We start from the raw sequence: 27277 nt of genomic DNA on the forward strand, positions 1-27277 counted from the left end.
CTCTCACAGACCTGTAACTTCTTCTTTAAGAGTCTCCTCTTTCCTCCACTCATTACCTGTAGTAATGGCACCTGTTTAAACTTGTTATCAGTATAAAAAGACACCTGTGCACACCCTCAAACAGTCTGACTCCAAACTCCACTATGGTGAAGACCAAAGAGCTGTCAAAGGACACCAGAAACAAAATTGTAGCCCTGCACCAGGCTGGGAAGACTGAATCTGCAATAGCCAACCAGCTTGGAGTGAAGAAATCAACAGTGGGAGCAATAATTAGAAAATGGAAGACATACAAGACCACTGATAATCTCCCTCGATCTGGGGCTCCACGCAAAATCCCACCCCGTGGGGTCAGAATGATCACAAGAACGGTGAGCAAAAATCCCAGAACCACGCGGGGGGACCTAGAGAATGAACTGCAGAGAGCTGGGACCAATGTAACAAGGCCTACCATAAGTAACACACTACGCCACCATGGACTCAGATCCTGCAGTGCCAGACGTGTCCCACTGCTTAAGCCAGTACATGGAAACAGGAACACATGGGCTACTTGCACAGTGAACAAGTCTGTATGATCATGTTCACACACCACCAAGAAACCTGAAGACACAAAAGAGAATAGTAAAACCAAAAACACTCAGTTTGAAAAAATGTTGCAGTAATCCGCAAGTGCTAGTAAAAGATGTAAAAAACAGGGTATTTGGTTGATACGTTTTTTGCAAAAAATGTATACTAAGCTGCTCTACCAATCTTCACGGTATACCCTTATCAGAGCAGTCCTAACTAATGTATGCAATCCCTATCTGATGTATTTAAAAACCTGATCATCTGTATATAACCTGTGTGAACAGGGTTCAGAGAGGAAAAATCCATGTGTGCATACAGGGTAGAACAGCTTTTGTGCAGATAGCCCAAGAGGAGTGGTGGAACTCCCCAGTCTTGTAGACACAAGAGAACAATTATGGAAACAGGAACACATGGGCTACTTGCACAGTGAACAAGTCTGTATGATCATGTTCACACACCACCAAGAAACCTGAAGACACAAAAGAGAATAGTAAAACCAAAAACACTCAGTTTGAAAAAATGTTGCAGTAATCCGCAAGTGCTAGTAAAAGATGTAAAAAACAGGGTATTTGGTTGATACGTTTTTTGCAAAAAATGTATACTAAGCTGCTCTACCAATCTTCACGGTATACCCTTATCAGAGCAGTCCTAACTAATGTATGCAATCCCTATCTGATGTATTTAAAAACCTGATCATCTGTATATAACCTGTGTGAACAGGGTTCAGAGAGGAAAAATCCATGTGTGCATACAGGGTAGAACAGCTTTTGTGCAGATAGCCCAAGAGGAGTGGTGGAACTCCCCAGTCTTGTAGACACAAGAGAACAATTATGGAAACAGGAACACATGGGCTACTTGCACAGTGAACAAGTCTGTATGATCATGTTCACACACCACCAAGAAACCTGAAGACACAAAAGAGAATAGTAAAACCAAAAACACTCAGTTTGAAAAAATGTTGCAGTAATCCGCAAGTGCTAGTAAAAGATGTAAAAAACAGGGTATTTGGTTGATACGTTTTTTGCAAAAAATGTATACTAAGCTGCTCTACCAATCTTCACGGTATACCCTTATCAGAGCAGTCCTAACTAATGTATGCAATCCCTATCTGATGTATTTAAAAACCTGATCATCTGTATATAACCTGTGTGAACAGGGTTCAGAGAGGAAAAATCCATGTGTGCATACAGGGTAGAACAGCTTTTGTGCAGATAGCCCAAGAGGAGTGGTGGAACTCCCCAGTCTTGTAGACACAAGAGAACAATTATGGAAACAGGAACACATGGGCTACTTGCACAGTGAACAAGTCTGTATGATCATGTTCACACACCACCAAGAAACCTGAAGACACAAAAGAGAATAGTAAAACCAAAAACACTCAGTTTGAAAAAATGTTGCAGTAATCCGCAAGTGCTAGTAAAAGATGTAAAAAACAGGGTATTTGGTTGATACGTTTTTTGCAAAAAATGTATACTAAGCTGCTCTACCAATCTTCACGGTATACCCTTATCAGAGCAGTCCTAACTAATGTATGCAATCCCTATCTGATGTATTTAAAAACCTGATCATCTGTATATAACCTGTGTGAACAGGGTTCAGAGAGGAAAAATCCATGTGTGCATACAGGGTAGAACAGCTTTTGTGCAGATAGCCCAAGAGGAGTGGTGGAACTCCCCAGTCTTGTAGACACAAGAGAACAATTATGGAAACAGGAACACATGGGCTACTTGCACAGTGAACAAGTCTGTATGATCATGTTCACACACCACCAAGAAACCTGAAGACACAAAAGAGAATAGTAAAACCAAAAACACTCAGTTTGAAAAAATGTTGCAGTAATCCGCAAGTGCTAGTAAAAGATGTAAAAAACAGGGTATTTGGTTGATACGTTTTTTGCAAAAAATGTATACTAAGCTGCTCTACCAATCTTCACGGTATACCCTTATCAGAGCAGTCCTAACTAATGTATGCAATCCCTATCTGATGTATTTAAAAACCTGATCATCTGTATATAACCTGTGTGAACAGGGTTCAGAGAGGAAAAATCCATGTGTGCATACAGGGTAGAACAGCTTTTGTGCAGATAGCCCAAGAGGAGTGGTGGAACTCCCCAGTCTTGTAGACACAAGAGAACAATTATGGAAACAGGAACACATGGGCTACTTGCACAGTGAACAAGTCTGTATGATCATGTTCACACACCACCAAGAAACCTGAAGACACAAAAGAGAATAGTAAAACCAAAAACACTCAGTTTGAAAAAATGTTGCAGTAATCCGCAAGTGCTAGTAAAAGATGTAAAAAACAGGGTATTTGGTTGATACGTTTTTTGCAAAAAATGTATACTAAGCTGCTCTACCAATCTTCACGGTATACCCTTATCAGAGCAGTCCTAACTAATGTATGCAATCCCTATCTGATGTATTTAAAAACCTGATCATCTGTATATAACCTGTGTGAACAGGGTTCAGAGAGGAAAAATCCATGTGTGCATACAGGGTAGAACAGCTTTTGTGCAGATAGCCCAAGAGGAGTGGTGGAACTCCCCAGTCTTGTAGACACAAGAGAACAATTATGGAAACAGGAACACATGGGCTACTTGCACAGTGAACAAGTCTGTATGATCATGTTCACACACCACCAAGAAACCTGAAGACACAAAAGAGAATAGTAAAACCAAAAACACTCAGTTTGAAAAAATGTTGCAGTAATCCGCAAGTGCTAGTAAAAGATGTAAAAAACAGGGTATTTGGTTGATACGTTTTTTGCAAAAAATGTATACTAAGCTGCTCTACCAATCTTCACGGTATACCCTTATCAGAGCAGTCCTAACTAATGTATGCAATCCCTATCTGATGTATTTAAAAACCTGATCATCTGTATATAACCTGTGTGAACAGGGTTCAGAGAGGAAAAATCCATGTGTGCATACAGGGTAGAACAGCTTTTGTGCAGATAGCCCAAGAGGAGTGGTGGAACTCCCCAGTCTTGTAGACACAAGAGAACAATTATGGAAACAGGAACACATGGGCTACTTGCACAGTGAACAAGTCTGTATGATCATGTTCACACACCACCAAGAAACCTGAAGACACAAAAGAGAATAGTAAAACCAAAAACACTCAGTTTGAAAAAATGTTGCAGTAATCCGCAAGTGCTAGTAAAAGATGTAAAAAACAGGGTATTTGGTTGATACGTTTTTTGCAAAAAATGTATACTAAGCTGCTCTACCAATCTTCACGGTATACCCTTATCAGAGCAGTCCTAACTAATGTATGCAATCCCTATCTGATGTATTTAAAAACCTGATCATCTGTATATAACCTGTGTGAACAGGGTTCAGAGAGGAAAAATCCATGTGTGCATACAGGGTAGAACAGCTTTTGTGCAGATAGCCCAAGAGGAGTGGTGGAACTCCCCAGTCTTGTAGACACAAGAGAACAATTATGGAAACAGGAACACATGGGCTACTTGCACAGTGAACAAGTCTGTATGATCATGTTCACACACCACCAAGAAACCTGAAGACACAAAAGAGAATAGTAAAACCAAAAACACTCAGTTTGAAAAAATGTTGCAGTAATCCGCAAGTGCTAGTAAAAGATGTAAAAAACAGGGTATTTGGTTGATACGTTTTTTGCAAAAAATGTATACTAAGCTGCTCTACCAATCTTCACGGTATACCCTTATCAGAGCAGTCCTAACTAATGTATGCAATCCCTATCTGATGTATTTAAAAACCTGATCATCTGTATATAACCTGTGTGAACAGGGTTCAGAGAGGAAAAATCCATGTGTGCATACAGGGTAGAACAGCTTTTGTGCAGATAGCCCAAGAGGAGTGGTGGAACTCCCCAGTCTTGTAGACACAAGAGAACAATTATGGAAACAGGAACACATGGGCTACTTGCACAGTGAACAAGTCTGTATGATCATGTTCACACACCACCAAGAAACCTGAAGACACAAAAGAGAATAGTAAAACCAAAAACACTCAGTTTGAAAAAATGTTGCAGTAATCCGCAAGTGCTAGTAAAAGATGTAAAAAACAGGGTATTTGGTTGATACGTTTTTTGCAAAAAATGTATACTAAGCTGCTCTACCAATCTTCACGGTATACCCTTATCAGAGCAGTCCTAACTAATGTATGCAATCCCTATCTGATGTATTTAAAAACCTGATCATCTGTATATAACCTGTGTGAACAGGGTTCAGAGAGGAAAAATCCATGTGTGCATACAGGGTAGAACAGCTTTTGTGCAGATAGCCCAAGAGGAGTGGTGGAACTCCCCAGTCTTGTAGACACAAGAGAACAATTATGGAAACAGGAACACATGGGCTACTTGCACAGTGAACAAGTCTGTATGATCATGTTCACACACCACCAAGAAACCTGAAGACACAAAAGAGAATAGTAAAACCAAAAACACTCAGTTTGAAAAAATGTTGCAGTAATCCGCAAGTGCTAGTAAAAGATGTAAAAAACAGGGTATTTGGTTGATACGTTTTTTGCAAAAAATGTATACTAAGCTGCTCTACCAATCTTCACGGTATACCCTTATCAGAGCAGTCCTAACTAATGTATGCAATCCCTATCTGATGTATTTAAAAACCTGATCATCTGTATATAACCTGTGTGAACAGGGTTCAGAGAGGAAAAATCCATGTGTGCATACAGGGTAGAACAGCTTTTGTGCAGATAGCCCAAGAGGAGTGGTGGAACTCCCCAGTCTTGTAGACACAAGAGAACAATTATGGAAACAGGAACACATGGGCTACTTGCACAGTGAACAAGTCTGTATGATCATGTTCACACACCACCAAGAAACCTGAAGACACAAAAGAGAATAGTAAAACCAAAAACACTCAGTTTGAAAAAATGTTGCAGTAATCCGCAAGTGCTAGTAAAAGATGTAAAAAACAGGGTATTTGGTTGATACGTTTTTTGCAAAAAATGTATACTAAGCTGCTCTACCAATCTTCACGGTATACCCTTATCAGAGCAGTCCTAACTAATGTATGCAATCCCTATCTGATGTATTTAAAAACCTGATCATCTGTATATAACCTGTGTGAACAGGGTTCAGAGAGGAAAAATCCATGTGTGCATACAGGGTAGAACAGCTTTTGTGCAGATAGCCCAAGAGGAGTGGTGGAACTCCCCAGTCTTGTAGACGCAAGAGAACAATTATGGAAACAGGAACACATGGGCTACTTGCACAGTGAACAAGTCTGTATGATCATGTTCACACACCACCAAGAAACCTGAAGACACAAAAGAGAATAGTAAAACCAAAAACACTCAGTTTGAAAAAATGTTGCAGTAATCCGCAAGTGCTAGTAAAAGATGTAAAAAACAGGGTATTTGGTTGATACGTTTTTTGCAAAAAATGTATACTAAGCTGCTCTACCAATCTTCACGGTATACCCTTATCAGAGCAGTCCTAACTAATGTATGCAATCCCTATCTGATGTATTTAAAAACCTGATCATCTGTATATAACCTGTGTGAACAGGGTTCAGAGAGGAAAAATCCATGTGTGCATACAGGGTAGAACAGCTTTTGTGCAGATAGCCCAAGAGGAGTGGTGGAACTCCCCAGTCTTGTAGACACAAGAGAACAATTATGGAAACAGGAACACATGGGCTACTTGCACAGTGAACAAGTCTGTATGATCATGTTCACACACCACCAAGAAACCTGAAGACACAAAAGAGAATAGTAAAACCAAAAACACTCAGTTTGAAAAAATGTTGCAGTAATCCGCAAGTGCTAGTAAAAGATGTAAAAAACAGGGTATTTGGTTGATACGTTTTTTGCAAAAAATGTATACTAAGCTGCTCTACCAATCTTCACGGTATACCCTTATCAGAGCAGTCCTAACTAATGTATGCAATCCCTATCTGATGTATTTAAAAACCTGATCATCTGTATATAACCTGTGTGAACAGGGTTCAGAGAGGAAAAATCCATGTGTGCATACAGGGTAGAACAGCTTTTGTGCAGATAGCCCAAGAGGAGTGGTGGAACTCCCCAGTCTTGTAGACACAAGAGAACAATTATGGAAACAGGAACACATGGGCTACTTGCACAGTGAACAAGTCTGTATGATCATGTTCACACACCACCAAGAAACCTGAAGACACAAAAGAGAATAGTAAAACCAAAAACACTCAGTTTGAAAAAATGTTGCAGTAATCCGCAAGTGCTAGTAAAAGATGTAAAAAACAGGGTATTTGGTTGATACGTTTTTTGCAAAAAATGTATACTAAGCTGCTCTACCAATCTTCACGGTATACCCTTATCAGAGCAGTCCTAACTAATGTATGCAATCCCTATCTGATGTATTTAAAAACCTGATCATCTGTATATAACCTGTGTGAACAGGGTTCAGAGAGGAAAAATCCATGTGTGCATACAGGGTAGAACAGCTTTTGTGCAGATAGCCCAAGAGGAGTGGTGGAACTCCCCAGTCTTGTAGACACAAGAGAACAATTATGGAAACAGGAACACATGGGCTACTTGCACAGTGAACAAGTCTGTATGATCATGTTCACACACCACCAAGAAACCTGAAGACACAAAAGAGAATAGTAAAACCAAAAACACTCAGTTTGAAAAAATGTTGCAGTAATCCGCAAGTGCTAGTAAAAGATGTAAAAAACAGGGTATTTGGTTGATACGTTTTTTGCAAAAAATGTATACTAAGCTGCTCTACCAATCTTCACGGTATACCCTTATCAGAGCAGTCCTAACTAATGTATGCAATCCCTATCTGATGTATTTAAAAACCTGATCATCTGTATATAACCTGTGTGAACAGGGTTCAGAGAGGAAAAATCCATGTGTGCATACAGGGTAGAACAGCTTTTGTGCAGATAGCCCAAGAGGAGTGGTGGAACTCCCCAGTCTTGTAGACACAAGAGAACAATTATGGAAACAGGAACACATGGGCTACTTGCACAGTGAACAAGTCTGTATGATCATGTTCACACACCACCAAGAAACCTGAAGACACAAAAGAGAATAGTAAAACCAAAAACACTCAGTTTGAAAAAATGTTGCAGTAATCCGCAAGTGCTAGTAAAAGATGTAAAAAACAGGGTATTTGGTTGATACGTTTTTTGCAAAAAATGTATACTAAGCTGCTCTACCAATCTTCACGGTATACCCTTATCAGAGCAGTCCTAACTAATGTATGCAATCCCTATCTGATGTATTTAAAAACCTGATCATCTGTATATAACCTGTGTGAACAGGGTTCAGAGAGGAAAAATCCATGTGTGCATACAGGGTAGAACAGCTTTTGTGCAGATAGCCCAAGAGGAGTGGTGGAACTCCCCAGTCTTGTAGACACAAGAGAACAATTATGGAAACAGGAACACATGGGCTACTTGCACAGTGAACAAGTCTGTATGATCATGTTCACACACCACCAAGAAACCTGAAGACACAAAAGAGAATAGTAAAACCAAAAACACTCAGTTTGAAAAAATGTTGCAGTAATCCGCAAGTGCTAGTAAAAGATGTAAAAAACAGGGTATTTGGTTGATACGTTTTTTGCAAAAAATGTATACTAAGCTGCTCTACCAATCTTCACGGTATACCCTTATCAGAGCAGTCCTAACTAATGTATGCAATCCCTATCTGATGTATTTAAAAACCTGATCATCTGTATATAACCTGTGTGAACAGGGTTCAGAGAGGAAAAATCCATGTGTGCATACAGGGTAGAACAGCTTTTGTGCAGATAGCCCAAGAGGAGTGGTGGAACTCCCCAGTCTTGTAGACACAAGAGAACAATTATGGAAACAGGAACACATGGGCTACTTGCACAGTGAACAAGTCTGTATGATCATGTTCACACACCACCAAGAAACCTGAAGACACAAAAGAGAATAGTAAAACCAAAAACACTCAGTTTGAAAAAATGTTGCAGTAATCCGCAAGTGCTAGTAAAAGATGTAAAAAACAGGGTATTTGGTTGATACGTTTTTTGCAAAAAATGTATACTAAGCTGCTCTACCAATCTTCACGGTATACCCTTATCAGAGCAGTCCTAACTAATGTATGCAATCCCTATCTGATGTATTTAAAAACCTGATCATCTGTATATAACCTGTGTGAACAGGGTTCAGAGAGGAAAAATCCATGTGTGCATAAAGGGTAGAACAGCTTTTGTGCAGATAGCCCAAGAGGAGTGGTGGAACTCCCCAGTCTTGTAGACACAAGAGAACAATTATGGAAACAGGAACACATGGGCTACTTGCACAGTGAACAAGTCTGTATGATCATGTTCACACACCACCAAGAAACCTGAAGACACAAAAGAGAATAGTAAAACCAAAAACACTCAGTTTGAAAAAATGTTGCAGTAATCCGCAAGTGCTAGTAAAAGATGTAAAAAACAGGGTATTTGGTTGATACGTTTTTTGCAAAAAATGTATACTAAGCTGCTCTACCAATCTTCACGGTATACCCTTATCAGAGCAGTCCTAACTAATGTATGCAATCCCTATCTGATGTATTTAAAAACCTGATCATCTGTATATAACCTGTGTGAACAGGGTTCAGAGAGGAAAAATCCATGTGTGCATACAGGGTAGAACAGCTTTTGTGCAGATAGCCCAAGAGGAGTGGTGGAACTCCCCAGTCTTGTAGACACAAGAGAACAATTATGGAAACAGGAACACATGGGCTACTTGCACAGTGAACAAGTCTGTATGATCATGTTCACACACCACCAAGAAACCTGAAGACACAAAAGAGAATAGTAAAACCAAAAACACTCAGTTTGAAAAAATGTTGCAGTAATCCGCAAGTGCTAGTAAAAGATGTAAAAAACAGGGTATTTGGTTGATACGTTTTTTGCAAAAAATGTATACTAAGCTGCTCTACCAATCTTCACGGTATACCCTTATCAGAGCAGTCCTAACTAATGTATGCAATCCCTATCTGATGTATTTAAAAACCTGATCATCTGTATATAACCTGTGTGAACAGGGTTCAGAGAGGAAAAATCCATGTGTGCATACAGGGTAGAACAGCTTTTGTGCAGATAGCCCAAGAGGAGTGGTGGAACTCCCCAGTCTTGTAGACACAAGAGAACAATTATGGAAACAGGAACACATGGGCTACTTGCACAGTGAACAAGTCTGTATGATCATGTTCACACACCACCAAGAAACCTGAAGACACAAAAGAGAATAGTAAAACCAAAAACACTCAGTTTGAAAAAATGTTGCAGTAATCCGCAAGTGCTAGTAAAAGATGTAAAAAACAGGGTATTTGGTTGATACGTTTTTTGCAAAAAATGTATACTAAGCTGCTCTACCAATCTTCACGGTATACCCTTATCAGAGCAGTCCTAACTAATGTATGCAATCCCTATCTGATGTATTTAAAAACCTGATCATCTGTATATAACCTGTGTGAACAGGGTTCAGAGAGGAAAAATCCATGTGTGCATACAGGGTAGAACAGCTTTTGTGCAGATAGCCCAAGAGGAGTGGTGGAACTCCCCAGTCTTGTAGACACAAGAGAACAATTATGGAAACAGGAACACATGGGCTACTTGCACAGTGAACAAGTCTGTATGATCATGTTCACATACCACCAAGAAACCTGAAGACACAAAAGAGAATAGTAAAACCAAAAACACTCAGTTTGAAAAAATGTTGCAGTAATCCGCAAGTGCTAGTAAAAGATGTAAAAAACAGGGTATTTGGTTGATACGTTTTTTGCAAAAAATGTATACTAAGCTGCTCTACCAATCTTCACGGTATACCCTTATCAGAGCAGTCCTAACTAATGTATGCAATCCCTATCTGATGTATTTAAAAACCTGATCATCTGTATATAACCTGTGTGAACAGGGTTCAGAGAGGAAAAATCCATGTGTGCATACAGGGTAGAACAGCTTTTGTGCAGATAGCCCAAGAGGAGTGGTGGAACTCCCCAGTCTTGTAGACACAAGAGAACAATTATGGAAACAGGAACACATGGGCTACTTGCACAGTGAACAAGTCTGTATGATCATGTTCACACACCACCAAGAAACCTGAAGACACAAAAGAGAATAGTAAAACCAAAAACACTCAGTTTGAAAAAATGTTGCAGTAATCCGCAAGTGCTAGTAAAAGATGTAAAAAACAGGGTATTTGGTTGATACGTTTTTTGCAAAAAATGTATACTAAGCTGCTCTACCAATCTTCACGGTATACCCTTATCAGAGCAGTCCTAACTAATGTATGCAATCCCTATCTGATGTATTTAAAAACCTGATCATCTGTATATAACCTGTGTTTTAAATACCCTGTTTTTTACATCTTTTACTAGCACTTGCGGATTACTGCAACATTTTTTCAAACTGAGTGTTTTTGGTTTTACTATTCTCTTTTGTGTCTTCAGGTTTCTTGGTGGTGTGTGAACATGATCATACAGACTTGTTCACTGTGCAAGTAGCCCATGTGTTCCTGTTTCCATAATTGTTCTCTTGTGTCTACAAGACTGGGGAGTTCCACCACTCCTCTTGGGCTATCTGCACAAAAGCTGTTCTACCCTGTATGCACACATGGATTTTTCCTCTCTGAACCCTGTTCACACAGGTTATATACAGATGATCAGGTTTTTAAATACATCAGATAGGGATTGCATACATTAGTTAGGACTGCTCTGATAAGGGTATACCGTGAAGATTGGTAGAGCAGCTTAGTATACATTTTTTGCAAAAAACGTATCAACCAAATACCCTGTTTTTTACATCTTTTACTAGCACTTGCGGATTACTGCAACATTTTTTCAAACTGAGTGTTTTTGGTTTTACTATTCTCTTTTGTGTCTTCAGGTTTCTTGGTGGTGTGTGAACATGATCATACAGACTTGTTCACTGTGCAAGTAGCCCATGTGTTCCTGTTTCCATAATTGTTCTCTTGTGTCTACAAGACTGGGGAGTTCCACCACTCCTCTTGGGCTATCTGCACAAAAGCTGTTCTACCCTGTATGCACACATGGATTTTTCCTCTCTGAACCCTGTTCACACAGGTTATATACAGATGATCAGGTTTTTAAATACATCAGATAGGGATTGCATACATTAGTTAGGACTGCTCTGATAAGGGTATACCGTGAAGATTGGTAGAGCAGCTTAGTATACATTTTTTGCAAAAAACGTATCAACCAAATACCCTGTTTTTTACATCTTTTACTAGCACTTGCGGATTACTGCAACATTTTTTCAAACTGAGTGTTTTTGGTTTTACTATTCTCTTTTGTGTCTTCAGGTTTCTTGGTGGTGTGTGAACATGATCATACAGACTTGTTCACTGTGCAAGTAGCCCATGTGTTCCTGTTTCCATAATTGTTCTCTTGTGTCTACAAGACTGGGGAGTTCCACCACTCCTCTTGGGCTATCTGCACAAAAGCTGTTCTACCCTGTATGCACACATGGATTTTTCCTCTCTGAACCCTGTTCACACAGGTTATATACAGATGATCAGGTTTTTAAATACATCAGATAGGGATTGCATACATTAGTTAGGACTGCTCTGATAAGGGTATACCGTGAAGATTGGTAGAGCAGCTTAGTATACATTTTTTGCAAAAAACGTATCAACCAAATACCCTGTTTTTTACATCTTTTACTAGCACTTGCGGATTACTGCAACATTTTTTCAAACTGAGTGTTTTTGGTTTTACTATTCTCTTTTGTGTCTTCAGGTTTCTTGGTGGTGTGTGAACATGATCATACAGACTTGTTCACTGTGCAAGTAGCCCATGTGTTCCTGTTTCCATAATTGTTCTCTTGTGTCTACAAGACTGGGGAGTTCCACCACTCCTCTTGGGCTATCTGCACAAAAGCTGTTCTACCCTGTATGCACACATGGATTTTTCCTCTCTGAACCCTGTTCACACAGGTTATATACAGATGATCAGGTTTTTAAATACATCAGATAGGGATTGCATACATTAGTTAGGACTGCTCTGATAAGGGTATACCGTGAAGATTGGTAGAGCAGCTTAGTATACATTTTTTGCAAAAAACGTATCAACCAAATACCCTGTTTTTTACATCTTTTACTAGCACTTGCGGATTACTGCAACATTTTTTCAAACTGAGTGTTTTTGGTTTTACTATTCTCTTTTGTGTCTTCAGGTTTCTTGGTGGTGTGTGAACATGATCATACAGACTTGTTCACTGTGCAAGTAGCCCATGTGTTCCTGTTTCCATAATTGTTCTCTTGTGTCTACAAGACTGGGGAGTTCCACCACTCCTCTTGGGCTATCTGCACAAAAGCTGTTCTACCCTGTATGCACACATGGATTTTTCCTCTCTGAACCCTGTTCACACAGGTTATATACAGATGATCAGGTTTTTAAATACATCAGATAGGGATTGCATACATTAGTTAGGACTGCTCTGATAAGGGTATACCGTGAAGATTGGTAGAGCAGCTTAGTATACATTTTTTGCAAAAAACGTATCAACCAAATACCCTGTTTTTTACATCTTTTACTAGCACTTGCGGATTACTGCAACATTTTTTCAAACTGAGTGTTTTTGGTTTTACTATTCTCTTTTGTGTCTTCAGGTTTCTTGGTGGTGTGTGAACATGATCATACAGACTTGTTCACTGTGCAAGTAGCCCATGTGTTCCTGTTTCCATAATTGTTCTCTTGTGTCTACAAGACTGGGGAGTTCCACCACTCCTCTTGGGCTATCTGCACAAAAGCTGTTCTACCCTGTATGCACACATGGATTTTTCCTCTCTGAACCCTGTTCACACAGGTTATATACAGATGATCAGGTTTTTAAATACATCAGATAGGGATTGCATACATTAGTTAGGACTGCTCTGATAAGGGTATACCGTGAAGATTGGTAGAGCAGCTTAGTATACATTTTTTGCAAAAAACGTATCAACCAAATACCCTGTTTTTTACATCTTTTACTAGCACTTGCGGATTACTGCAACATTTTTTCAAACTGAGTGTTTTTGGTTTTACTATTCTCTTTTGTGTCTTCAGGTTTCTTGGTGGTGTGTGAACATGATCATACAGACTTGTTCACTGTGCAAGTAGCCCATGTGTTCCTGTTTCCATAATTGTTCTCTTGTGTCTACAAGACTGGGGAGTTCCACCACTCCTCTTGGGCTATCTGCACAAAAGCTGTTCTACCCTGTATGCACACATGGATTTTTCCTCTCTGAACCCTGTTCACACAGGTTATATACAGATGATCAGGTTTTTAAATACATCAGATAGGGATTGCATACATTAGTTAGGACTGCTCTGATAAGGGTATACCGTGAAGATTGGTAGAGCAGCTTAGTATACATTTTTTGCAAAAAACGTATCAACCAAATACCCTGTTTTTTACATCTTTTACTAGCACTTGCGGATTACTGCAACATTTTTTCAAACTGAGTGTTTTTGGTTTTACTATTCTCTTTTGTGTCTTCAGGTTTCTTGGTGGTGTGTGAACATGATCATACAGACTTGTTCACTGTGCAAGTAGCCCATGTGTTCCTGTTTCCATAATTGTTCTCTTGTGTCTACAAGACTGGGGAGTTCCACCACTCCTCTTGGGCTATCTGCACAAAAGCTGTTCTACCCTGTATGCACACATGGATTTTTCCTCTCTGAACCCTGTTCACACAGGTTATATACAGATGATCAGGTTTTTAAATACATCAGATAGGGATTGCATACATTAGTTAGGACTGCTCTGATAAGGGTATACCGTGAAGATTGGTAGAGCAGCTTAGTATACATTTTTTGCAAAAAACGTATCAACCAAATACCCTGTTTTTTACATCTTTTACTAGCACTTGCGGATTACTGCAACATTTTTTCAAACTGAGTGTTTTTGGTTTTACTATTCTCTTTTGTGTCTTCAGGTTTCTTGGTGGTGTGTGAACATGATCATACAGACTTGTTCACTGTGCAAGTAGCCCATGTGTTCCTGTTTCCATAATTGTTCTCTTGTGTCTACAAGACTGGGGAGTTCCACCACTCCTCTTGGGCTATCTGCACAAAAGCTGTTCTACCCTGTATGCACACATGGATTTTTCCTCTCTGAACCCTGTTCACACAGGTTATATACAGATGATCAGGTTTTTAAATACATCAGATAGGGATTGCATACATTAGTTAGGACTGCTCTGATAAGGGTATACCGTGAAGATTGGTAGAGCAGCTTAGTATACATTTTTTGCAAAAAACGTATCAACCAAATACCCTGTTTTTTACATCTTTTACTAGCACTTGCGGATTACTGCAACATTTTTTCAAACTGAGTGTTTTTGGTTTTACTATTCTCTTTTGTGTCTTTAAGCCAGTACATGTCCGGGCCCGTCTGAAGTTTGCTAGAGAGCATTTGGATGATCCAGAGGAGTTTTGGGAGAATGTACTATGGTCTGATGAAACCAAACTGGAACTGTTTGGTAGAAACACAACTTGTCGTGTTTGGAGGAAAAAGAATACTGAGTTGCATCCATCAAACACCATACCTACTGTAAAGCATGGTGGTGGAAACATCATGCTTTGGGGCTGTTTCTCTGCAAAGGGGCCAGGACGACTGATCCGGGTACATGAAAGAATGAATGGGGCCATGTATCGTGAGATTTTGAGTGCAAACCTCCTTCCATCAGCAAGGGCATTGAAGATGAAACGTGGCTGGGTCTTTCAACATGACAATGATCCAAAGCACACCGCCAGGGCAACGAAGGAGTGGCTTCGTAAGAAGCATTTCAAGGTCCTGGAGTGGCCTAGCCAGTCTCCAGATCTCAACCCTATAGAAAACCTTTGGTGGGAGTTGAAAGTCCGTGTTGCCAAGCGAAAAGCCAAAAACATCACTGCTCTAGAGGAGATCTGCATGGAGGAATGGGCCAACATACCAACAACAGTGTGTGGCAACCTTGTGAAGACTTACAGAAAACGTTTGACCTCTGCCATTGCCAACAAAGGATATATTACAAAGTATTGAGATGAAATTTTGTTTCTGACCAAATACTTATTTTCCACCATAATATGCAAATAAAATGTTAAAAAAACAGACAATGTGATTTTCTGGATTTTTTTTTCTCAGTTTGTCTCCCAAAGTTGAGGTCTACCTATGATGTAAATTACAGACGCCTCTCATCTTTTTAAGTGGTGGAACTTGCACTATTGCTGACTGACTAAATACTTTTTTGCCCCACTGTATATGTATATATATTATTCCTTCATACAGCCGCGATATAGCAAAAAGCCGGTAATTCAATTACCGGCTTTTGCTTTCTCCTTCCTAAAACCCGACATGATATGAGACATGGTTTACATACAGTAAACCATCTCATATCACCATTTTTTTTGCATAATCCACACTACTAATGTTAGTAGTGTGTATCTGCAAAATTTGGCCGTTCTAGCTCTTAAAATAAAGGGTTAAATGGCGGAAAAAATTGGCGTGGGCTCCCGCGCAATTTTCTCCGCCAGAGTAGTAAAGCCAGTGACTGAGGGCAGATATTAATAGCCTAGAGAGGGTCCATGATTATTGGCCCCCCCCTGGCTAAAAAAATCTGCCCCAGCCACCCCAGAAAAGGCACATCTGGAAAATGCGCCTATTCTGGCACTTGGCCACTCTCTTCCCATTCCCGTGTAGCGGTGGGATATGGGGTAATGAAGGGTTAATGCCACCTTGCTATTGTAAGGTGACATTAAGCCTAATTAATAATGGAGAGGCGTCAATTATGACACCTATCCATTATTAATCCAATTGTAGTAAAGGGTTAAAAAAAACACAAACACATTATTTAAAATTATTTTAATGAAATAAAAACAATGGTTGTTGGAGTATTTTATTCTACGCCCAATCCAGTCACTGAAGACCCTCGTTCTGAAAGTAAAAAAACATAATAAACCAACAATATCCTTACCCTCCGCAGATCTGTAACGTCCAACGATGTAAATCCTTCTGAAGGGGTTAAAACATTTTGCAGCAAGGAGTTCCGCTAATGCAGGCTGCTCCTTGCTGCAAAACCCCGGGGAATGAGTCTAAATATAGATCAATGAGCTATATTTAGCTTCATTTGCGGTGAGGCGCCCTCTGCTGGATGTTCATAGATCGTGGGAACTTTCCTTGAAAGCCTGGGAAAGCAAGGTGGCATTAACCCTTCATTACCCCATATCCCACCGCTACACGGGAATGGGAAGAGAGTGGCCAAGTGCCAGAATAGGCGCATCTTCCAGATGTGCCTTTTCTGGGGTGGCTGGGGCAGATTTTTTTAGCCAGGGGGGGGCCAATAATCATGGACCCTCTCTAGGCTATTAATATCTGCCCTCAGTCACTGGCTTTACTACTCTGGCGGAGAAAATTGCGCGGGAGCCCACGCCAATTTTTTCCGCCATTTAACCCTTTATTTTAAGAGCTAGAACGGCCAAATTTTGCATAGACACACTACTGACATTAGTAGTGTGGAATATGCAAAAAAAAATGGGGAGAAGACATGGTTTACTGTATGTAAACCAGGTCTCAAATCATGTTGGGTTTTAGGAAGGAGAAAGCAGAAGCCGGCAATTGAATTACCGGCTTTCTGCTATATCGCGCTGGATGAAATAATAATATATATACATATATGTGTCTACTGACATATATATATATATATATAGACAGTATATATGTTTGTTTTTTTTGGACACATGGATCCCTTGTATTGGCGTATGTTGGTTTTGCAAGCCTGCGATAAAAACACGCAGTACGGATGCCATACGGATGTCACACGGATCATTTGATGCGAGAAAATCGCATCCTCGCACTGCACTCGGATCACTGTTTTGTAAAAATGTGTGCGATTCTCGTCCGACAAAAACGGACCGATTTTTTATACGTTGTGTGTGTCCCCGGCCTTAGAGTGTGTCTGGTCCTTGCTGCCAGGCTGGGGTCTTGGTGACCGGCTGGGGTCTTGGTGTCCGGCTGGGGTCTTGGTGTCCGGCTGGGGTCTTGCTGCCAGGCTGGGGTCTTGCTGCCAGGCTGGGGTCTTGGTGTCCAGGCTGGGGTCTTGGTGTCTGGCTGGGGTCTTGGTGTCCGGCTGGCTTGAGGCTTCTTCTTTCTTCTTGGCTTCTTGCTGGCATATGTGGGGTTGAAGGCCCAGACCAGGTTTATATAGATTTGGGGATGTCTGGCCAATTAGATAAAAAATCCTGTTTCTGAGCATGCTCAGTAGAAAAAAACGTATTGCAGCGCTGCATTGCGTCGTACAACGTGTCTCGACGCATCCGTCGCTCATAGACTTTCATTGTAGCAAAAGACGCATGCCGCAGTATGCGCCGAGACACGTTTTATTGTCGGAGCCAAAAAACGTTACAATCTACGTTTTTCCAGACGACGTGTCGTCTAATTTCGACGCATCCGTCGAAAGACGTATACCGACGTATGCCAATTCGTCGCAATGCGTCGCCAATACAAGTCTATGGGGAAAAAACGCATCCAGCAAAATATTTTGCTGGATGCGTTTTTCGGCAAAACGACGCATTTTAGCGTATTGCAGTTAACGCTAGTGTGAAAGTAGCCTAAGAGATATAAAAGCGGCCCAAACTATTGTTGACATTGTGTCCTTGAAAACCCTTCCACGTCATTTCAGGCTGCGCCATGCCTGTAATCCGGATCTCCTAAAAATACGTGGTATCGATCGTATACATGGTGGTATCAGAGGGGGTGATCTGAGATGCAGGCTGGCGCAGCTTGAGTGTAAATGGATTATTAGATTGAATACCATGTCACCATCGGGCCTTAATGAAAAACTAAGCTTTTCCTCTTTCTTATAATATCTTCTATTTGCTTGGTTGATGAGGTTTTTTCGTTCATCTTCGGAATTGTTGTATTTTAACTTTTTCCTTTTTTGATTTTAACTTGTGTGTTTTGTGTTCTATTTCTTTATTAGTGGATGCTTTTCCAACTGTAATGCCTCTTTTTTGGTCCCATGTGTCTTACCTGGATCCCATTTCAAGTTTTCCGGATGGAACCACACATCTCAATATTGATCCAGCCATTGCTGGCTATGCATGTGACAAACTTGCGAGCGGAGGGAGTGGAAGAACTCACGTTATTCTGTGTATAATAACTTTTATTAATGTAATGATATATTTTGTATAGTATGGTGCAGTTATATATATATACACTTTTGTATACACAGTGTACACTCAGCATGCTCTTCTCTCCCTACTTGCCCTTGTCACCTGTAATGTTTCCGTTGTATTGTATGTAAAACAGGTTGCGGCTATGGATGTGTGGGGTTTTATTATGGGTCTGTCTCTCTCTTCTCTATCGAGAGGACGGCTCTCATTGATTTTTATATGTTGCGGCTTTTTTCATTTTTGTGCTGCATCGTATTTTTTCCCCTCTTGGGAATATCGGGGTATTATAATATATTGTACCTGCCTCCTGTTTGCTGTGCTTGGGGTGCGTGGGCGGCTCCGGATCAGACCCCATCGCTAATGGCATCTTCACGCGGCGATTGATAACTTTGCCGGCTAGAAAAGTTTTGTTTTTATTACTCACCGCCTTCGTGATGCCGGATGTGACGTGGTGCTCTGGTCTGGATCCGCCCCTACGCGCTCTGATTGCACGGCAGATGGGGGCTCGTCCTCATCCGGGAACGTCTGATTGGCTGGGCTGGGTTGGGCTGGGACTTTAAAGATGGCGCTGGTGGCACATTACGCACTGCTCCCCGAAGAAGCAACAGCGAAACGCGCGTCGGGGCATCAGCGTTTCGGGCAGCCAGTAGCATGGGTAAGTGGGTTCGGAGACATTCTGTCTGTACATGATGCTTGTAAGGTATTATACCTTACCGGCATCTGGGCGATCATTATTTTTGATCGTATCTGAATACTATTTTATCTCCTCCCCTGTATGCCCGTGTTTTAGTGGCGCACTGTGACATTCAGATAATTTCAATTGCGGCTTATCATGCACTATGCACTTTTTTGATAAATTGGGGGTGTTCCCCCTTTTTCGCTGTTTGTTCACATGTGCTTTTTGATCTGCCCATTGTTTTCCATGGTTCGACATTGTTGCCTGCTTGCTCCCCCCTTTTTTCCTTTTTTTCTTTTTTTATTTATATTCTTCTGGTATTATATGTATATTCTTCATGGTTGTATAAATATGTTTAAATAAATCAGTTTGTAACTTTGCAAAACTGTGAGATGTGGTTCTTATGAGCAACCTTGATTTAGTATTATATTATATACTCTTTAGTTTGGATCACAAACTCTCTTTTTTTCTCTTTATATATTATACATACATATAACATGCATACAACATACTACATGCATACAACATACCACATACATACTACATACATACATATAACATACATACAACATACCACATACATACAACATACTATATACTACATACATACATACAACATACATACAACATACTACATACATACTACAAACATGCATACAACATATTACATACATACTACATACAATACATTCATACATTACCTACATTACATACATATAGACATACAGTACATATAACATAGAGTACATACTCACCATCACTTGTTACTTTGTTCCCCAAAGCCAGTGTCATCTGTAAAACATATGAAAATAACAAACAATCAATATACTCCCTGATCCGCAGAAATCCACAAGTGTCCCACGATGATCTCCCGTGGAGAACGGCAGCATCAGCTGATGCGACCGCTCTCTAGGGGCTCCAGGAATACAATAACGGGAGGAAGGTATCCTTCCGCACTGTATTCCTCCGCCGCTGTAAAAAAATAGTCCCTAGTCTCACTTTTGGCATCGCTGTATGAGAAATTTCCCACGCAGCAATTGCTGTAAAGTGAGACTCTGAACTATAGTATCCTCTCAGTGATGCACTGCAGTAGCCATTGTCACCTGTCAGTGTGTCATTGGAGGTCCTATTTAGCAGTGACAACACCGGATGTCACTGTTCTATAGGGGAGATCGTCATGGGACACTTGTTATTAATTGGACTACGGCGGACAGGTAGTATATGGCTTATGATTTTACATTTTTTGCAGGCGCTGAAGTATGGTAAGTATGGTTAAGTGAAGAATATTAAAATACTTTTTTCTGGCTGTGTCTTTATTTATTTTTTAAAAAATACATTTCAAAAAACCTGATCTGCACATCCAAACATAGACACAGTGTGAACAGGTGCTGAACCCAGAGTCGCCAACTCGTATATATTTAAGTAAATAGGGCAGCACACTGCAGCGCCAAAACATGCAAACTTGAAAACACAAAATTTGAACTGCATTACTGCACTGAAAATATGAAAAATGAGAGCTTTTAGCGCATAAAAATGGCCAATTTTATGTGTACCTCGTAGCCACGATAAGGAATAAGAGAGATGCCTTATCGTGGCTACGAGGTACACATAAAATTGGCCATTTTTATGCGCTAAAAGCTCTCATTTTTCATATTTTCAGTGCAGTAATGCAGTTCAAATTTTGTGTTTTCAAGTTTGCATGTTTTGGCGCTGCAGTGTGCTGCCCTATTTACTTAAATTTATTTATTTTTTAACTCTTTCACTACACTAGGATTAATAATGGATAGGCGTCTTATTGAAGCCTCTCCATTATTAACCCGGCTTAATGTCACCTTACAATAGCAAGGTGAAATTAACCCCTTATTACCCCATATCCCACCGCTACACGGGAGTGGGAAGAGAGGGGTTAAGTGCCAGAATTGGCGCATCTTACAGATGCGCCATTTCTGGGGCAGCTGCGGACTGGTATTTGTAGCCGGGTGGGGGGCCAATATCCATGGCCCCTCCCTAGGCTATGAATATCAGCCCGCAGCTGATCTATAGGACCTTCAGTGACACACTGACAGGAGACAATGGCTCCTGCAGTGCATCACTGAGAGGTTACTATAGTTCAGCGTCTCACTTTATGGCAATTGCTGCATGGGAAATTTCTCACACAGCAATGCCAAAAGTGATACTAGAGTCTATTTTTTTACAGCGGCGGAGGAATACACTGCGGAAGGATACCTTCCTCCCATCATTGTATTCCTGAAGCCCATAGAGAGCGGTCGCATCAGCTGATGCTGCCGTTCTCCACGGGAGATCGTCATGGGACACTCATGGATTTCTGCGGATCATATTTTTTACAGACGACACTGGCTTTGGGGAACAAAGTGGCAAGTGATGGTGAGTATGTACTCTATTTTATATGGTCTGTATGTATGTATTGTATGTAATGTATGAATGTATTGTATGTAGCATGTATGTAGTATGTATATAGTATGTTGTATGTATGTAGTATGTATGTAGTATGCATGTATGTTGTATGTATGTAGTATGTATGTATGTAGCATGTAGTATGTATGTAGTATGTTGTATGTACAGTATATTGTATGTATGTAGTATGTATGTAGTATTTATGTATGTTGTATGTATATAGTATGTATGTGTGTAGTATGTATGTATGTAAGTATGTATGTAGTATGTTGTATGTATATAGTATGTATGTAGTATGTATGTAGTATGTTGTATGTATGTATTATGTATGTAGTATGTATGTATGTGTTATGTATTGTGAGGCTGTGGCCTCTGATACAGCTAGGTGGCGCTGTTTGTCTCCCCAGAATGTGCATGCAGACGGATGAAGCCCATAGGTGTGCATGAGAGTCATGGATCTCTGGTCCGAGTTTTCCAGGTGGCTGAAGGCCACAGGTTTGTGTGTGTTTAAAAACCCTGCAGTAAGGGTATGGGTGTCAGGTGTCAGGTGTCTGGCTAGGAGGCCAGGTGTGCGAGGTGCACGTCAGTGTCAGTCTGCAGAGTGCATGGAGGCCAGCAGGGCCAGCACCCAGGGCAGCTGAATAGCCTGGCACCCGCAGCGTACACAGAGATGCAAGTCGTCCATGGTACTGGTCTCGGATGTGGACAGTCCTGTGCCCGGAGGTGGATGTCCTGTACCCGAAGGAGTCAGATGTGGATAGTCCTGTGCCCGGAGGTGGATGTCCTGTACCCGAAAGAGGACTAGCATGTGTAACGATTGCAAACAGGTGGATATGGTGCCCGGCTGCTATCCGGAGGAACTCTGTACGACTCTGTGAGTAAAGAGACTGTGATACAGCGATGCAGGACACCCCCGAGAACTAGTCATAGTCACAGGAGGGCTGGCGTGTGTAGTGTCTGCAACATATGAAGCTGTGTGTATGGAGCTGTATAGAGACTGTGAAATGGCGTGCGGTCGCCCAGGGAAACTGGACAAGGGAAGCCTTGCCTGTTTAGGGACCGCAAATCTAAAGCCATGTGATATGTCTTGCTTTGAACTGGTGTAAACTGGTCACTGATAATATCCACTGAAGTTATATGCATTTATGTGAAATGGACTTTAATGCTGTGAAGAAACACATTAAAAGAGACTTTTGTGTTTGAATTTGTGGGTCACTGCTTCTTCACTGCATACGATGCTACTGCAGCTTTACAGTATGTAGTATGTATGTATGTTGTATGTATGTACATCCTCACACTCCCAGCCCAGTCTACAGCCATTAGTAGCACAGGTATGGGAGAAAAGGCGGCCATTCTTGGCAAACCAACCACGAGCATAGGCTCTGAATGCAGGCATTGCAAAACTTCTGTCCCTTGAAATGCTCTCATTCAGGCTGGTGGAGACTGACAGCTTCCGTAACTTGATGGCATTGGCAGTCCCACAATGCAATGTGCCCAGCTGCTTTTATTTCAGCAGGCAAGCCATCCCTGCCCTGCAAAAGCATGTGGAGGGAAACATCAAACATGCGCTACTAAACACCGTTAGTAGCAAGGTTCACCTCACCACCGATGCGTGGACCAGTCACCATGGACAGGGACGATACCTTTCCCTCACTGCCCATTAGGTCAATGCTGTGGAGCCGGGTACAGACATGGCAAGTGGCGCTGTACATGTACTGCCAATGCCAAGGATTGCAGGAATCCAGTCTGTGCACATTGACTCCTCCTCACGGTCTACCTCCACCTTGACCCGTGAACGCTTACCTGTTACGACTAGTGTTGAGCGATACCGTCCGATACTTGAAAGTATCGGTATCGGATAGTATCGGCCGATACCCGAAAAATATCGGATATCGCCGATACCGATATCCGATACCAATACAAGTCAATGGGACATCAAGTATCGGAATGTATCCTCATGGATCACAGGGTCTGAAGGAGAGGAAACTCTCCTTCAGGCCCTGGGATCCATATTAAAGTGTAAAATAAAGAATTAAAATAAAAAATATTGTTATATTCACCTCTCCGGCGGCCCCTGGACATCAGCGGGAGGATCCGGCGTCCGGCACGGCTTCTTTCTTCAAAATGCGCGCCTTCAGGACCTGTGGAATGACGTCCCGGCTTCTGATTGGTCGCGTGCCGCCCATGTGACCGCCACGCGACCAATCAGAAGCCGCGACGTCATTCCTCAGGTCCTAAAAGGCGCTCATTCTAGGACTTTAGCTGAGGAATGACGTCGCGGCTTCTGATTGGTCGCGTGGCGGTCACATGGGCGGCACGCGACCAATCAGAAGCCGGGACGTCATACCACAGGTCCTTAAGGCGCGCATTTTGAAGAAAGAAGCCGTGCCGGACGCCGGATCCTCCCGCTGATGTCCAGGGGACGCCGGAGAGGTGAATATAACAATATTTTTTATTTTAATTCTTTATTTCACAATTCCGATACCGATACCCAATATCAAAAAAATACCGGATCTCGGTATCGGAATACCGATACCGCAAGTATCGGCCGACACCCGATACTTGCGGTATCGGAATGCTCAACACTAGTTACGACCGATATGAGCACAGCTGTGGCCAAACGTCAACAGGCTGTACTTAAATTAATTTCTTTGGGGAATCTAAGCCACACAGTGCAGGAGCTCTGGAATGCCATCAATCAGAAGAGCGATGTGTGGTTTGCACCAGAGAATCTCCAGCCAGGCATGGTAGTGTGTGGTCGAAATCTGGTGGCAGCTTTGGGCCTTGGCAACCTCACTCACATCCCATGTCTGGCGCATGTGCTCAACTTGGTTGTGCAGAGTTTTCTGAGGGACTATCCGGATCTTGATGCACTGCTGCACAAGGTCTGCCTTGAGTGTGCTCACTTGTGGCGTTCCAGCATGGCCAGATCGCGCATTGCAACTCTGCAGCACCGATTCCGTCTTCCGGAACATCGCATCATATGTGACCGCCCCATCAGGTGGAATTCCATGTTACATATGTTGGAGCGGTTGTGTGAGCAGCAGCCAGCAGTAATGGAGTACCAGCTGCATCAGGTGCAAAAAAGTCGCAGTGCGCGCCGTTCAGACTTCACAACCACTGAGTGAGCCACTATGAAGGACATCTGCCAGGTTTTGTGGGCCTTCGATGAATCCACGCGGATGGCGAGCGCAAATGATGCACTAGTCAGCATGACTGTCCCCCTCATCTGCATGCTTGAAAGAACACTGCAAGCGCTAAGGGATGAGGTGGTGGAAGAGGTTGAAGATGAGGAGTCAGAAATGCCATCGGCTTCTGGACAGTCTGCGCGACGTGGTTCCTCACAAAGGACTAGGCAGGGGACCTTTTTTGAGGAGGATGAGGAGGAGTCAATGGAGGAGGAAGACATCTTTCCAGAGGAGGGAATTACACAAATCTCCAGTAGTCAGTATGTAGAGCGAGGGTGGGGTGATGCAGAGCAGGCAGACATCACGCCTCAAGCAGGGGGCAGTGTTTCTTGGCCAATTGGCAGTCTGCAGCACATGGTTGATTTCATGCTGCAGTGCCTGAGAAATGACCGCCGCATCGCCCACATTCTTACCACGGCTGATTATTGGGTGTACACTAGGGTTGAGCGACCTTGACCTTTTTAGAGTCGAGCCGTGTTTCGCGAAACCCGACTATCTTAAAAGTCGAGTCGAGTGGAATCGGCCGATTATCGCGAAAAGTCGGGTATCGACCGAAACACGAAACCCAATGCTAGTCAATGGGGGAGCATAGTCGGCAGTGAGTGGAGGCCAGGAAAACACCTACACTGCCCATATTAATGGCAAAAACATCCAGTCTTGTTACAGAAGCTTGTCAATCGTAATTTAGCTTATAATAATTGGAAGGCATTTGAAATTGGGGGTCATTTGGCTAAAGTTGTGGGGGGTAGGGCTGGTTCAAGTAATTAGTGGGCCCAGTAAATCTGGACCACGTCACGGCAGTGGAGCAGGGAGAGGTAAGTATTTCAACTTTGCAAGTGCTGTGATCCTGAGCAAGCAGGGGGGGGCCACTCGTTGGCATTGGCACTGGCACAGGGCCCCTCAAAGTACAGCGGTGTGTTTGCACGGCGGGGGCGCCTCCCACCGGCAGCAACACTTTTGCGTACTATGAGAGGCCCTGTGCCAGTGACGTCGCCAACTAGTATTCCTCCCCCCACCTGATGAAGGAACCTGCACTTTCATCTGCACCTTCCTCTTTGTCCCCGTGTAAGGTGGTATGGTATGCGGGAAGAGGAACCTGACTTTCAGCAGGGTCACAATCTTGCTGTGTAGCGTGCACGGGGAATGTTGCGTTATGGGTCAATGTACCAGCAGACTCATCTATCACTGGCTGGGCAATGGGCAGGATGAGGAGGAAACACAGATATAGGCCCAAAGAATAAAGTGGGCTAAATGCAGTTCAAAATTGGTAACACAGTATTAACCAGGGGGCATTGCAGTGGAGGACAACTGGAATGAGAGGCTGACACAGAGAGTAGGCCCAAATCAGTAAGTAGTCGAAATGCAGTTCAAAATTGGCAACCATAGTAAACAGGCGGCACAGCTTTGTTCAGTGGAGGAGAACAGCAAGGAGTGGCAGACACCGATAGTAGGCCCCAACCCAACTAGTAGGCCAAATGCAGTCTAACATTAACAACTACTTAACGAGAGCCTGAAAATGGAATTTCAGGACAGGAAACCAGGAGAACAGCAAGGAGCGGCAGACACTGTTAGTAGGCCCCAAACCAACTAGTACGCCAAATGCAGTTGTTCCATTTAACAACTATTTAACAAGAGCCTGAAGATAGAAGCTCAGGAAAGGCAACCTGGAGAACACCTTGCAGCGGAAGACACCGTCTCTACAACCCAGACCCAACTTGTAGGCCTAATGCAGTGTTGTTTCAACAACTACTTAACGAGAGCTAGAAGACCGAAGCAATGGCGAGGAAACCTGGGGAACACCTTGGAGTGGAACACACCGTCTCTACACCCCATACCCAATTTGTAGGCCTAATGCAGTGTAGTTTGCAACAACTACTAAACGAGAGTAGGAAGATCAAAGCAATGTGGACGAAACCTGGGGAACACCTTGGAGTGTAACACACCGTCTCTCTACACCCCATACCCAATTTGTAGGCATAATGCAGTGTAGTTTGCAACAACTACTAAACGAGAGTAGGAAGATTGAAGCAATGTGGACGAAACCTGGGGAACACCTTGGAGTGTAACACACCGTCTCTCTACACCCCATACCCAATTTGTAGGCCTAATGCAGTGTAGTTTGCAACAACTACTAAACGAGAGTAGGAAGATCGAAGCAATGGAGAGGAAACCTGGGGCACACCTTGGGGCGGCAGACACCGTTAGTAGGCCCTACCAAAGTAGTAGCCCCAATGCAGTTTTAAAATTCCTAGAGGCTGAAAACAAGACTATTGATGCTCTGCTTTTTTCAAAGGAGGACAGCTGTTTTGAGTGGTGCAG

The sequence above is a fragment of the Ranitomeya imitator genome, chromosome 3 (assembly GCF_032444005.1).
Source record: "Ranitomeya imitator isolate aRanImi1 chromosome 3, aRanImi1.pri, whole genome shotgun sequence".
Taxonomy (NCBI): domain Eukaryota; kingdom Metazoa; phylum Chordata; class Amphibia; order Anura; family Dendrobatidae; genus Ranitomeya; species Ranitomeya imitator.